The following is a 16389-nucleotide window of genomic DNA, read 5'->3' as shown; positions in this document are numbered from 1 at the left end:
TGATAGAAAAATCCATAAGCAATGTTGTACAAATGGGAAATCAACATACAACAAAAAATACTATCTAGTTATATTTTGCTTCATCATCATCTTAATAATCTTTGAAAAAGATTAGAAGCTCATAACTAGATTGAAATAAAAATTACAAAATAACATACTTGACATGCTCTTCAAAAGATGAAAATGGTAGAGAGAAAATAGTGAAAAGAAGAGTGAAAAAATATGAAGTGTAGAAGATGTTGAAAAGATGAAGAAGAGCCCCCCAAATGGTCTTACAAGACTCTATTTATAGGCAAAATATGGAGATTAAATTAATCAGATTAAAATAAATAAATTGATTAATTTAATTGTGTTGGGAAGTGGTAGGATAAATAGAGTAAGTGTAAGGGTATTGGAAAGATGAAATGTTTGGTTGGGTAAAAGATTAGTGAAAAGCTAAGGTGAAAAAATGAATTAGGAATGTTTATTTAGGTAAGAAACATAGGGAAGAGTGAATTGATATTTGAGTGAAAAACATTGGGAATAAAAATGGGAGTTTTGGCCTTTTGGTGGTGGCTGTGGCAGTTGGTTGACTTGGGCTGTTTGGAGGAAATGGCAGCAGCTGGGGTCTTGGAGATGCTGGCTCGGGTTGGGCCGTGTGGTTGGTGCAGGCCCACGATGGTCTGGTGAGGAGCTACTTTGTGAATTGGTACTGAAGGAGACCTGCATGGGGGAGCTTCGGCTGGGAGAAAGGCTGGTGTGGACAGGTGGCAAATGCTGGGCATAGCCAGGCGTTGGCTGAATGGAGATGGAGAGGCTGGATGGTGCTTGGCCACGCTGGGCTTCGGATGGCTGGCCTGCTGGTGGCTGAATGGAGGCAGGCGTGGGCCTGGAGAAAAATGCCACTTTCCTTGCTTTCCCTTTACAGAAATGCCATTTTTTTCACCATTCTTCTTGCTTTTCAAGAGCAAATAACATACAAAAAATTCCCTATAAAACAAACATAAATTAAATTAAAACTAAATATTTTCAATAATGAAGTATACAACAAAAGTTCAATGAAAATATTAATTAAAATTTAATTTACTTAAACATTTAAGCTCAAAATTGCATCTTTTTACTCCTAACTTAACAATATTAATTTTAAATAATTAAACTATAATATTTTACAATAATATAACTATAAAAATACACAAAAATCTATAAAATTAAAATAAACCTAATAAATTCAAAATTACTTAAAAACTTAATAAATCAATTAAAAACTCAAGAATTAAGCAACAATTAGCACATAAAAAGTGGTAAAATAACTCTATTTTGTAGAGTTATCACTGCGTGACAAAGCAGACTTATCAGGAGATGACTCTGTAGCAGTAGCTGAGCCAAAACCCTCTTTCTTTTTATTTTTTGGGATCCCTTGGCGCATGCGGTGAAGGCCTCAGAGCACGCTCTTTCACACTCGGTCTTCGATAAAGACAGAGTCGAAGAAGCAGGGGGAGACTTCTTCAAAAAAGCTCCCAGCTACTTTGCACATGTAGCTGTAATTTTGCCTAGGGATATGTCGCCTTTCTGTGATCTGACCCGCATGGCACCAGGATCGACTCGATCCATGAAGCAGAGCCAGGTCATAATTTGCATATAGTAGGGGTTCATCACGCCCCTAATACTAATTGCGTTCTCTTTGGACTCATGTAGAAGCCCCTTCTCTGTCAGCAACCTCTGCCGTTTAGGACTCATGTTAACCTGAGGCCATGAAAAATCTGATACGAGGAAGTAAAGCAGCGATACGCAGAGTTAGACTAATAGGCAATCATCCAGATATGATTAACTCACATGAAAAGCAATAAGGAATAAAACAAGAACATAACTCACCTTTTATGAACACCCTGGCCAAGGGAAAAATGTCTTGAGGCAGAAATTCAGGATACCACGCTCCACCAACGGCGAAGAAGTATTTATCCCAATTTCGATGGGAACTATCAAAATCAGTAAAAATCGTCCGATCCTTTTTAGGAGAGAGATAGAAGGTCTTCCAGGGTTTACCCTCTATCGCCTTGTTCGTCGACTTGGTAAAGCATGCATAAATGTCATATGACTGAATGTCGATGTTCCTAAGACTCCCTATCATCTGGGCCCCGACTATGGATTGAATAACATTTGGCAGAAATTGAGAAATGTGAGCTCCGGAGTTCGAAATTACTTGCACCAACAGATCAGGAAGAGGGAAACGGAGCCATTCGATGTGTCTCAGACTCATGACAATCTCAGTGGGCTTGACTACATCCTTGAATCGCCATTCCCGTAGTTCAGCATCCGAAAGCATCAGGACTGTGACGTTATCAGGAATGTCGAATGATTTGTGTATGCGTTCATAAGCATTTTTGTATCCATCGCGATCTATAGGTTCGGGAGATGAACGTGAAGACATGATCGAGAAAACTGAGATGATTGTTGTGTGGATAGAAGGATGGTTAACTTTAGGGTTTCTTCCCTGAAAAATTTAGAGTCAAGTTTGAAAAGTTTGAAATGGGAATTATTTAAATTAAAACCAGTTAAATGAGAAATGCAATTCCTTAATCGAGTGCTTCACTCGGTAACTGTGTTTGCATTAAATTTCAAGCGTAAAATGTCAGGAGATTACACGATCGTGTACCTACGAACCACCTCGATCTATGGAGAATGATGGCTTTAGGCGAAATTTTTGGCATTGAAGAGTCGGCCCAAGATTCGAGCAATTTAGCATGCCTCGTCCGTTCGAAGCTTGGGCCAGGGGGCATCTGTTGGGCCCAAAATATTCGGCCCAAAGTTCTTTCCTCATTTACCGAACATTCAAAACGGATCGTTTTGGCCTGCAGAAGCTCCGAATGCAGAAGCCATGGGTCAGAGGCAGTTTGCGCCTCTAACTTCCGAATGCATAATTTAAAATCAGCGTGTTTTGGAGGGAAATTCGGTTATCTTTCCTCCACCAATCAAGGGTTTGCTTGAACCAACTAACCACTTTACATTTCTGTTCTATAAATATGAGATTCTTATTCGAACAAAAGGATGATTCACTGACTTAGGCATCAGAGTGTCTTTCTTGCAGGTATCCTCGACGAGTTGAAGACGATCTTCATCATCGGAACAGCGTCAGAGCATTATCTACCGTTGGATCATACCTCCAAATATAGAAAGACAAATTGTTGCTTCAACACATACCATAATTCATTGATACATAATATCATATACATCCTATCATGTTTCTAAAATCACCATTATTTCAAAACATACAAGGAAAACAATCATGATTGAACCTTTTACCCTTAGGCCGAAACACTCAAGATCCACCACAAAATATCACAAAATTCTCATCTATCTTCACATGAAACCTAGCATGCATCTATCATCATTCTTGCATATTTTTACATAAATCAATGGTCTAAAATAATCATAGCAACATAAACACAAAATACAACCCTCATATAAATCTCATCAAACACATATTCTCTCAAACATTCCCATGAGCCTCTTTAACAAACTCTATTCTTTTCATGAGAAATAAAACCAAACATAACCACCTCATCACCAACCTACAATAACCAAACCATTAAACACCACCAAAATCAACATCAAGGATAGACTCATCAATCCAACATAGGTTAAGAAAAACCATTACCTCTCTTGATTATTGAATCAAGAATACTCTAGCAAGAAAAACCTTGTCACCTATAGGGATTTTTGAACACCATACATCCAAAGAAAGAAACCACAAAATAATCTTAGATTAGAGAAGAGGAGAAGACTCTAATTCAATATTCAAAACACCAATAGGTTAGAACTTACCTAGGGTTTTGAAACCCTCTTCTTCTTCTTCTTCTTATTCTCTACCTTTTTCTTTTTCTCTTCTTCCTTCTCTCTAGAAAAATGGCAGCCCTTTCCCTTCTCTCTCTAGCTGGCCACTCTCTCTCTCTCTTTCCTCTCTTCAACTCACGACAGCCAAGAGCAAAAATGCTCTTCCAATATTTCCTTCCCTTCTTAACCTAATCCTCTCATAAAGCCTCACTAAAATAAATGGTAAGTTCCTCAATCTACTCATCTAATTAAGCCTAAAATCCATTATAATAAAGAGTATTTTAAATAATAAAAGTTTCAAAATTCCCTTACCCATAATGGCTATAATCTTCCAAAATTTAAGTTTAATTGATTGAGAAAAAAAATAAAAGGAATAATGCCATTTCCCTTTTCCCACTCCTTGCCGTCCACCATCTTTCCATTTCTCTTATTATATATATATATATCTTTTTTTTTAATTAAATCAACTAAAATCTAATAAAAGGAAATATAAGGTGTGTAGAAAATCTACACATGTGTACCATGCTACCATGCACTTGCACACACTAAATCACTAGGGTACAACACTATCTACCATGCACCTTAGTGCATTCAACCAAATCTCACATAATCATATTTTTTAAAATAAAATAAATATATCATTTAACAAATAATTTCACAAAAATATTCTACAAACAATTCTAACAATTAAATAAAATAACAGACAATTAAATAAAACAAACAACAACTAAATAAAATAAACAATTCACCACACTTAACACTTAAATAAAATAAAACACAAAAAATTTTGGTGCACTACAAGGACGATATCAAAATAGAGATTTCTGCTTATGACCCAACGAGGGACAAGATTCCAACACACCTACGGCAACATGTTTTGCTTGCAAAGCGTCACATCGAACCATATGCTCTCTCATTTCCAACAAGGAGATACTCAAGATTTTTTGACCTTACTTGAAGACATGCAATTATTGTGTTTGATGAAGGACAATGTGGTACATACGACATTCTCACACATTCTGTAAGTTGAAATTACTAATTTACCTACTAAATTTTTAGACTAATCTACGTTCCCCGTTACACATGCCAGTAGTACATAATTAATTAAATCAATTCTTACATAATTTTACTTCATTAATTTTCATAATTAACACATTGCTTCCCTTACAATGTTTCAAAAAATACAAAAAGCTTTGTCAGGGAAAATTATCCCCTCTGGCATTTAGAATCGCGTTACGATCACCACCACTGGACCTTCTGAAGGTTGTAAAATTATAACTATGTACACAAAAGGGTTCAGCAAATTTGCTGGATTCGCAAGCTGGACGGACCACCATCCGTCCTCCCTATCCACATATATACACAAGCCAAATGCGAACAATATGTTAACCCAACAGGAAACCTACCACTGCCACGCTCCAACTCGATATTTGTTGCTCTATAAAAACAATGAAGACAACTTCATCAAATTGTTTAACCTCACAAATGGGAATATTAAAATGCATTGCGATGTTGGCCTTCCCCTACAACCAACCCTATTTACCAAACCAATGGGCTAGAGTAGCAATGAAACTATTATACTACAGTCTAGGGAGGGATTACGACTATGGGACATAGGTCGTGGACAAGTAATTCAAATACACAATATTCCATCAATGGGAATTACTGTCAAGACATTCACAACAATTAAAGATTTCAATGATAACCAAATTGGCGACAACAATAGGTCTCTTTAACTATCAACATCATCTGTCAAATTTGAAAAAATAAATCATTTTTTTATTTTGAAAAAATAAAATTGGGTTTACCAACTTATTTAAACCTTTGCCCACATGGTTATGATGGATGGAGTAGATGCAGTATACTGCACAAAAGAAAGCTTATACTTATTTGACTCACAAAGTCCAACCATTAAAATTATTCACTTACCCAAACAAATTCAAGATGTTTTCAGCATCAGCCTTAACAAAGAATCAGTCCTCCTTGGAGTACAAACTTCCGCTACGTCAAAATATTTTCCTAACCAAGACAAAGTTGTCGATATCGACATAAGGGGAGGTAGTTCAATGACAACGTACATGCTTCCAGCATCCCCACAACACTTACAGTTAGATACAAGAATGAGGCAAGTTTGATCAAATGGTCAAAGAGTATTAGCGCTAAACCAGATGGGCATCTTTGTTTTCAATCACCACAACTTAGATTACACTAGCGTAATATGGGACTTTCTACTGCCCCCAATTCGATACACGCGTAATATCGACACTTCACAGTTGGTTGACTCGATCTTCCACCCAGTCTGTGATAAAATAATAATTTCCTCATCAAATATACTACCAATGTTCTCTCCATTTTAAACCTATGTATCTTACAAGAAATTTCACCTAAAGTTTGAAAAATGTAGTACAAATATTTTTTCAATTATGTATCTTCAAATACTAGCATCTTTTACTTTTATTAAAAAATATTAAATAAATCCATAACTGAATCAATTAACAAATTTAATCAATGTTAAAAATTCTATCATTTATAGAAAAAAATTGTTAAATAAACATCTAATTAATGTTATTATCACTTATATTGGCAAAATTAATTAATGCTTAACATTATACCATCTATAAAACTCTTTTTTTTTTTTTTATAAAAAAATCCAATTAATCTTATTGTCAAAAATAATTGAAGCCAACATTCTTAAGTCTATTTTTTTATTAAAAAATATAATTAATACACTATAACACCAACCATAAAAAAAAATTAACGGAAGCAAAAATAAATGCAAATTACTGCTAATTTGGCCAAAAAAAATATAACAAGCAAAAATTGATAATGCAAATAATGTCTCTTCTTCATTCAACAATTTACTTAATATAATCTAATATCATATTCTGCTCATGCTCCAGTAATCTATTAGTCAAAGAAATAAACCTCAGCATTGAAACTTAATAAACAAATTCATATAAAAATAATTCAAAAGTATCAGTTTTTGTTATGTTACACTATAACAGTTTTCCGCAAAATCTTGTATTAATTACTTACCAGCGCCCAACACATTACATAGCCAATTTCTTAAATAACTCTAATTCATACTAATTTATGTAAAAACAGAAAATAACAGGCAAAATTTAAAAATGCAAATAATGACTCTTGATCATTCAATGATTTACTTAATAAACTATAATACTATATTCTGCTCATACTCCACTAATTCATTAGTGAAAGAAATAAACCTCACCATTGAAACACTTAATAAACACATTGATATAATAATACTTCATAAGTATCAATGTTTGTTATGTTCGACTATAATAGTGTTCCACAAATTGAATTATTAAATTACTTATTAGCATCCAATCCATTACGTAGCCAATCTCATAAATAACTACAACTTCTTACCAAAATTACTGTAATATCCTCACCTATACAGTAAAATGCACATTCAATTACCTAAATGCCCTTATTTTTCACTGCCACCTCCTCACACATTTTTCACCCGGTTAACATCACCGACTACTATAGGTCAAAAACAATATTTGACACTAGCAAAATTAGTGGGACCCACAGGTGGACTAAGTCATGTGAGGAACCATAGAAAAAGCCTTCAATATTTGGTGGTTGCTCTTATTCTTTTTTTCTCTGTGTCGTATATATATTCCTCTCCTCGAGAAAATGGGAAAGCTAAATATATATATATATATATCAACTAGTGTTCTTTTTCTTAATCCCCGCATGGACCTTCTTTTCCTATCCCATTTTTGTCTTTTTGCTACAAGTTATGGACCATTTAATGGAAGGGAAATTTGCGGCAACAATACCTATGTAGTTAACTTTGTTGTACTTAAATGCTTATGTAAAAATTTTGGCGGCAATAATGCCTACTGTTACGAATTTGGTGCAGACGTTAGTCCCTGACCGTCAACTCTGATTAGGGACCAACGTGGTAGCTATGTGGCGGCACTTGATTGGTCCAATCATTTTTATTTTAATAAAATATTATAAAAATATATCTTTTAAAATTTAGTTAATTAAAATTTTAATTTAAAAATATATTAAAAAAATTAATCTGATTATAAAAAAAAAGGTCTTCTTCAACCTCGCCCCCCGACCCCATGGGCCTTCTTCAACCTCTTCTCCCCCCAACCCCATGGGTCTTCTTCAACCTCATCCTCCCCCAACCCCTGCCTTGCGACAAGCTCCGGTCGACGCCATGGGTAGAGTCTAGACCCCCTCGACAAGCTCCAGTCAAATGGTACCACCACCAAAGCTCAAAAGCCAACAACAATGACACTGCAACACCAAAAATCCCAGCAACTATGATTATGGCAAGACTCTTCTTAGTCAACCCGCCACACTTTCCCAAAGGCTTCTCACAAAGCCCACTATTCCCATCAATTTTTTTTTTTTATAATCAATTTAATTTTTTGAGTTTACTCCCAAACCCTCTCTGCTCTTTTGGGTTCTCTGGTTCAACAATCTTTAAAGACCAAGTTTTTCAAAACCTTATCTGGGAGTGGCTAGATGATAACTCTACACAATAGAGTTATTTTACCACTTTTTATGTGCTAATTGTTGCTTAGCTCTTGAGTTTTTAATTGGTTTATTAAGTTTTTAAATAATTTTGCATTTATTAGTCTTATTGTGATTTTCTAGATTTTTATATGTTTTTATAGGTATTTTATTGTTTTATGTTGTAATTTAATTATTTAAAATTAGTATTGTTAGTCTGAATGCTAAAAATATGATTTTATTGAAATTAAATGTTATGTAAATTAAATTTTAATTAATATTTTCATGGAAGTTATATGGTATATTTTATTAATGAAAATATTTAATTTTAATTTAGTTTATAATTTATTTTGTAGGAAAATTATTGCATCTGTGGCTCTTGAAAAGCAAGAAAATCAAAAGAAAGAAGTGGCATTTTTGAAGAAAGAAAAGTGAAAATGACGAAATTGAAGCTCCATGAACCCAGCCACCCTAAAGCCCATGGCCACAGCCTCCTTCTCCTCTCCAGCCACGCCAGGCCCAACATCCCAACAACTCCACCCTAGGCCCGTGCCTGGCCCACTCTAGCGAAGCTGCCCAACCAGCCCACCGCTCCCCAGCTGCTCCTTCTCCTCTCCAGCTGAAGCCTGTATGCCAACCGCCTGGCTCACTTCCCAGCCAATGGGCCTACTCCCCTCCTTCAGCACCCTTTGGCCCAGACACCAAAACCACCACCGAATTGCCCCAGCCCAGGCCTGAAGCCAGTTGCCTCCTGCCCAACCCGTGAGGCCCACCTGCCACTAGCAGCCACTTTCTCCCTTGCCCCTTCCTTGAGCCCACAAATTGTCACTTTGTCCCCTTGTCTAAAATTGCCATATTTTTACCAAAATTTTTCCACAAATTTTACTCCAAAATCATTATTACACCCTAAAATTTACCCCTATTTCCCATATTATTATTAATTTAATTAATTTAATCAAATTAATTAATTTAAATTGATTATTTTAATACTTTTTTTTTGCTATAAATAAGGGATTTGTGGGTACTTATTTTTTTGGGAGAGGTTACACTACACAAGTTCTACACTTTCAAGACCTCTCTATTCTCTTCATCTTTTTCTTCTTTTTGATCATTTTTCTATGAGCTTTTAGAGGAAAAATTTGGGGGTTCCTTCTCCAAATTTTCCTATTTATGTTTGTAATTTCTATTCTAGTTATGTGCTTCTAATCTTTTTTATAAGATTATTAAGATCATGATGAAGTAACTTGTAACTAGATAATATTTATGTTGTATGTTGATTTCCCTTGGATTTTCTTCTTCAAATATTTTCTTTCATCTTAAATATCTTGTATTTTAGATTGTTAGAACATATTTACACTTAGTTCTTCATTAGTGCAAAAATATAATATTATTTGTGTAAGATGTGTCATTAAATTGTACACATCCAATGCTTAGAACAAAAATATCATGTTTTGCCTTATAAATAATGTTATTTGATTTTTTGTTGTTTCATTAGGTTGATTCACATTAAATACTTTGAAATTATAATTTTTGAAAAGTGAAGAAAAATCCTATCTTTTTAGAAGTAATTTGTGCTTAAAATTATAAATCTAATTGGAAAATGATAGTTTAATTTATTTTAACTATCACTAAAACTTGAGAATCAATGTACTTATAAATATTATTGAACTTATATTTTGTGGATTCTATTATCTTAATAATCTTTCTTTTACCATCTTGATTTCTACTATTAATTTATGTTTATACATTGTCTTTAATTTCTTTATTATTGGCTCTTATTTGATTTTCTTGTCACAAATTCTCATCAATCTTCGGAGCTAGGTTAGAGTTTATTAATTTTGATTTAAAATAGTTTTCTTTTTTATTTTAGACAACTCCTTTGGGTTCGACATCCTTGCTTACATGATCACTATTCTATATGAACGATTCATGCGCTTGCGATTTATAAATATTTAAAACATACCCGTTTTGGGTCCATCACCAGATCTCATTCACCCATCTTTTTCAATGCAGAGGAGATCTCAGCAATGCCGACTGGTACAACTGTGTGAGCAAGCTACCTTCCATGGTTGACAATCTTTGTGGAAAGACTGTAGCTGCGAGAGTCCAACTCTATGGTTGCTATTTGCTCTTTGAGGTCTATGGTTTTACTCAGATTTTAGGCATGGAGATGCTCTATGGTTTTACCCAGAAGATCATCCTCATCCTCATCCTCATCTTCTTCATCTTCATCAGGTATATACAAACAAACACATATATGCATAAACTTAATAAAGGTTCTTGGTTTTTCACAATAATATTCGAGGGTTTTTTTTTGTTTTTGGTTTTTTGTAATGAGGTTTGATTTTTTGATTAAGTGGGTGGAGCAAATATAGGAAAAATTGTGGCTATAATATTAGGAGGAACAACAAGAGTGGGATTTCTAAGCGTTTGTATGTTGTTTGCAAGAAATTTGATGAAGAAGACCTTTTTTTTATAATCAAATTAATTTTTTTTAATATATTTTTATATTTTTAAATTAAAATTTTAATTAACTAAATTTAAAAAAATTATTTTTATAATATTTTATTAAAATAAAAATGATTGGGCCAATTAGGTGCTGCCACTTGGCTACTACATTGGTCCCTAATTAGAGTTAACGGCCAGGGACCAACGTTTGCACCAAATTCGGAATAGTAGGCATTATTGCCGCCAACTTTTTTACATAAGCATTTAAGTGCGACAAAGTTAACTACATAGGTATTATTGCTGCAAATTTCCCTTTAATGGAATAAGGGGTCAGTTTTTTTATTTGCCAGTCCAGTCAGACTTCAATTCAAAAGTAGCAAATTAAATTACTGAGGTAGCATGCATCTAACGTGGGATACTAAAACTGCTGTTGCAATGCTCTAACATTGTTGAAGCATACTGAAAAAATTATCATTTTAAATCACATTAGCTCATTTCTATTTCATTCAACTCTATCAAATTAAACCGTTGTTTACTTATTTTTCATCATAAAACCAAAACTAACTCCTAAACACAAATAAGAAGAAAATGGCTAAAATTCCTATACAAAAATACAAATCACTCATCTTTTTAATCAGACTATAAGTTAAAAGTATTAAAGAAAACTCTATATTCTAGAGTTATCATATATGAAAACTAAAAGGAAAATTGTTTAAAAACAACATATTGTCTCAACACCACGAAGAGGTTGCTTGGATGTTGCAAAAATAAATATATATTACAAAACAAAAGGAAAAATATCAAGTGGCTGGAGAAGGCTAGCGACGACGGTATTGGCATTGTCCTCAGCTTGAAGACCATTAACTAGAGAAATATCTTCGTTAGAAGAGGGAGGGTTGTTCTCCTCAGTAAGTCGAGCAAAGAAATTTGTTTATCTCCGCCTGCTTCACATGCTCTGGGAGATAATCAAAATTGACATCTTGATTGCTCTTCCAAAATATATAAAAACAATTGAAGACAACTCATTTGAACCACTCCAGGTTGCTCGCATTCTCCTGCTCGAGGTTAGACACCTTCTCTTCCAGCTTTGAGACCTTTCCCTCGAGGTTGTTCGCCTCTTCATGACTCTTCGAAAGGTCTTTCTCCAACTTTAAGGCTTCATCGTTGTTGGATTTGGCGAGGTCCTTATACTTTTCCATTGATCCTTTTGCTGCCTCAAGTTCCTCGGAAAACTTCTTCTTTTCAACGACCTATCATGATTGGTTAAATACATAGTGAAATTGGTTAGGCACGAAGATGTGCAAAAACCATAACGATTTCACTAAAGTCAACATATGAGAGTTGAATTTTGGTATAGGCATTAAAAAATCATCTTTTTGGGTAAAAAACGTTTCTTTGGTGTATATAAGAGTACCTAAAAAGTTTGGGAGCATTTGAGGATGTTTTGAGACAAATTTTGAAGTGCCAAGTTAATGGGTTCTACTTTGTACTCTAGGAGGCAACGCATCACTGGTCCCATGAAGGACTACACAAGTGACGCATCGTCTACATAGTGGCTATTTGGCAAAAATTTCAAATTTAATATATTAAAATGAATGTCAAACACAATTTCACCTATGCCGATTTTTATAGCATAAGAGTTTATTAGTTTGAGTTCGACCCATCCAAGATTATAAGAATAACCTCTTAATTACTACCCTTTTTATTTAAAGGAAAACATTTTGATTCTAATTATGATGATATTAATTACTTGTGTAATTTTGAGGAATTTGGAATTGTGACTGCACTCTCTGACTGAGTTGCCTACATACTCTCTTTAAGAAGGATCAAGTTACTTGTAGTTCTAGATAGTTATTTTGGAAAATGAGTGGAAGAATTTCGGTAAATGACCATTCATAGGACTTCATGGTATTTTTTGAAATTTATGAAATTCTGGTAGATGACCATTTCATGAAATTATTTAATGCTTAAGAAGTTAGGAAAAATTCCGAGGTGAATGCCCTTTTATGGAATTTTGAGAGTTGTGTTTGATAATTTGAGAATTTGGGGAATTTGTGATTCATGTGACTGCACTTAGTTTTAGCGACTAAGTCGCATGCGTATCCTTTAGAGGAATCAAGTCAAACGTAGTTCAAATTGAATTCTTTGTGATGTTTTGAAAATTTTGAGGTGAAAGACCTCTTGTTTAAATCATTTGATATGATTTTAGAATTTTGTTGTATGTTGAAATCTCTTTATTTACAGAAAATTATTTTTTATATAAAATAAAGATATCAAAACTAATTTTGGTTGATTCTAGAATCGGTCAATTTAATTATTCTAAAATTTGGTAGTGAATAATTAAATTTCATATCAGATAATATCTATATATTAAAATTCAAATTTAATTTTAGAGATTTGAATTTATAATTTGTGATAAAATCTGATATAGAAATTTATAAGATAATATCATTACTTTATATTCTAAAATTCAATTTAAATTTGAATTTGAAATTGAATTAAAATATCATCTTTTGTTTATTTAAACCTTCTACCATACTCAGCATAGTGCATTCTTCAATGTTTTCTAAATTTGAGAGACATGGTTTAACTTTGAGAAAGAAAGTGAAGCAGATATTTGAGTATGTATATTTGTTCTATTTGATTGTTTATATCATAAACTATTATATAAATATATAGTTTTAATCTCTTATATATTTTTCCCTTAGGAGACAACGAATGTTTATTTACGACAATTATCTTTCTTCAACTGTTATATATTTATTGACTTAATGAGTCATTTTCAACAAAGTTTGCTCCTTCAGTTTTGGTAAACAAAATTTTGGTTTACATATATAAAATATATGCATATGCAAATGAGTATGAGTTTTTATTTATTTTTTTCATTTTTTTATATCATACCACTCATATATTTATATATATTTCTACATGCTACATGCTGTAATTGTCTAGCATGCGCACGTATGACCCCAATTTTTTATTTTCTCAACATATATATATATATATATATACATCCTCATAAATTATTTCTTTACTTATAACTACATCACAGGAATGCAGATATATGTATATATTTGTATAAATTTAACAAGAATGATAAATATATATATTGAGAGCCATGTTTGACTTTCCAAACAACCAAAAGAAATAAAGATCCATTTTTTTTGTTCCGTATGAATCAAATGACACATTTATATATTTCTTCTATATAAAAAGTGTGTAGATAACGAAATTTTTTTGTTTTAACAATTTTTTTATATTTTTTCTGTTAACTTTAACGGAATATTCTTATATTTAACAAAATATTATTATATTTAACTTTAGATTGTAAAAATGACTAAAACTTAAATAAAATAAAATAAGATATTTTTAGATATTTTACAATGATAATTATTTAAAAATTATAAAACCATATATTTTACAACTTAAATAAAATTTAATTAAACTTAAACGTAATATTATATTAAACATATAATATATAATATTTTGTTGTCACTGCGAAATTAAAAAACTAGAACAAATATAATCTTAAACAAAATTAATTAATTAATTAAAATATGATATTTTAAAGATATTTTATGATAATTTAAATAATTAACTCATATTTATTTAAAAATAATAAAGACATACATATCATTTTTTATCTCATAAATTTGTGTGATAGTTTATTTTTTATCAAATGATTGAAGCTCTTTTTCTTCATCAAATTCACCAAAAGACATTGTGAGATACATTAGAAACTAAAAATAATTAATGCATGTATACTACTGTCTACACTATGACTTCTTCTATTCATATTTTATTTCTATTATTAATTTCTTTATAAATATTATTGTATTTTATATATATGTCATGTAGCCATATAAATACATATCTATATCAACGTTGTGTTTAGATGTCCTATATATAGATATTATTGATATAAATATTTATATATATTATATAACTATAATTCATTCTATTATATATATATATATATTTAAAAATAGTGAACTGGTTTTTATTAAAATTATAGACAATGTTTACAACTTTGAAACTAAGGAAATATACATTGCACGTTTCTTCTACCTAGTATATATATTTATATATATATATATATATATGAGTATTTTATTTTACTTTGTCTCCCCCCTCCTTTTTTTTTTATCACAAACGCATATGGTTATATATCCATATGAAGGAATGTATAACATGTCAGTTTTGGGACTTTTGGAATTTAATTTCTTTTATTTATCATTTTTAATTAAACATATATATTTAGAAATATATGGTTTGTTTTAGGAAGCCTACAATTAAGGACCAATTCAAATAAGACTTTTGTTTTAGACGATATCTTTTTTTTTTTTTGTTAACCTTAACTTTGAATATAGCAAAGTTGAACATTAATCCAACAGTAATATTTAGAAGGATTTTGTAAAGGTAATTATACTGAATTTCTTCAATTTGGCAGGATAACTATATTTAAGTTTTTTGTTTTATGATTTTGTTATATCCTCTATGACTATATCCCACTTTTGGAGACATTTTGTGACTTATAAAGTCTAGGTCAAAGTGGACCATGAAGAACATAAAAATCGATTTCAATCCTTAGAGAAATTTAGCCAGTATAATGGCATGAAGATATCATACTTCCTTCTTTCCCCCTTGGGCATATCTCACATTTGGAGACCTTTTGTAGCTTAAAAAGCCTAGGTCAAAGTGGACCAAAGACAAAAAAAGAGAATCACTGGAGGAGAAAGGATACTTAGAAAGTTGAGAAGAAAAATAGGGACAAACCCTATGCTTACTTTATAGAATTCTCTGAAGAATGAAAACTTAACTTTCTTTGTATTTTTTTGGCAGTGTTTCTCTCTCTCTCTCTCTCTCTTTTTATCGTAATCTCTATTAGAATTTTGTCTGAGTTTTCTCTTCGCTTCCCTTTTCCCCCTGTGTCTGATTTATTTCCCCTTTTATAGACTCTATTTTACGTTAAGTGGAAAAAAGAGTGGAGTATGTGAAGAGTGGTGGGAGTGGAATGTGGGAAGGTAGAGAGAAAAGTGGAGATATTCATCTCCACTAATTTGACTGATATCACTTTTTGTAATAATATATTTAATCATATGTATTATTATATTTTTTTTTCGTTCAACAGATGCCCCCTTAAGCATGTGTGTGTCATTTATGTACATGTGCATGCTTGAGTTTTTTTTAATTTTTTTTATATACATATATAGTGAGAGAATTATCCCGAAATGTCTGCCTTCTGTACTCTTCATTCATAATGGGCTCCTGATGAAACAAGATTTGAAATTAAGATTGGGCCATCTTATCAACGTCTATACCATTGAAAGAAATTTGGGTTTCAGTGACTCCACATGACCTTGTTTTCTTGTCCAAAATTGAAGATGTTAGTTTTGGTGATTTGTGATATCACTTTCCGAATGATCAAGAAGTCGTCCAACATATGCGACATTATGGTCCTATTTTCAAGGCTAAGGTTCTTGAGTTGGTTAATAACAGAGATGATGGTGATACTACTCACAAGGTTACTAGTGAGTTTTTTCTCAGCCTTCATCGCATCTTATTGGAGAAGGAAACTCGTGGAAACTTTTCCTTTAGAGGGAGAGCTCAATTTCTTTCTTATCTTAT

The sequence above is a fragment of the Humulus lupulus genome, chromosome 2 (genome assembly GCF_963169125.1).
Source record: "Humulus lupulus chromosome 2, drHumLupu1.1, whole genome shotgun sequence".
NCBI lineage: Eukaryota > Viridiplantae > Streptophyta > Magnoliopsida > Rosales > Cannabaceae > Humulus > Humulus lupulus.
This window is presented reverse-complemented; position numbering follows the sequence as displayed.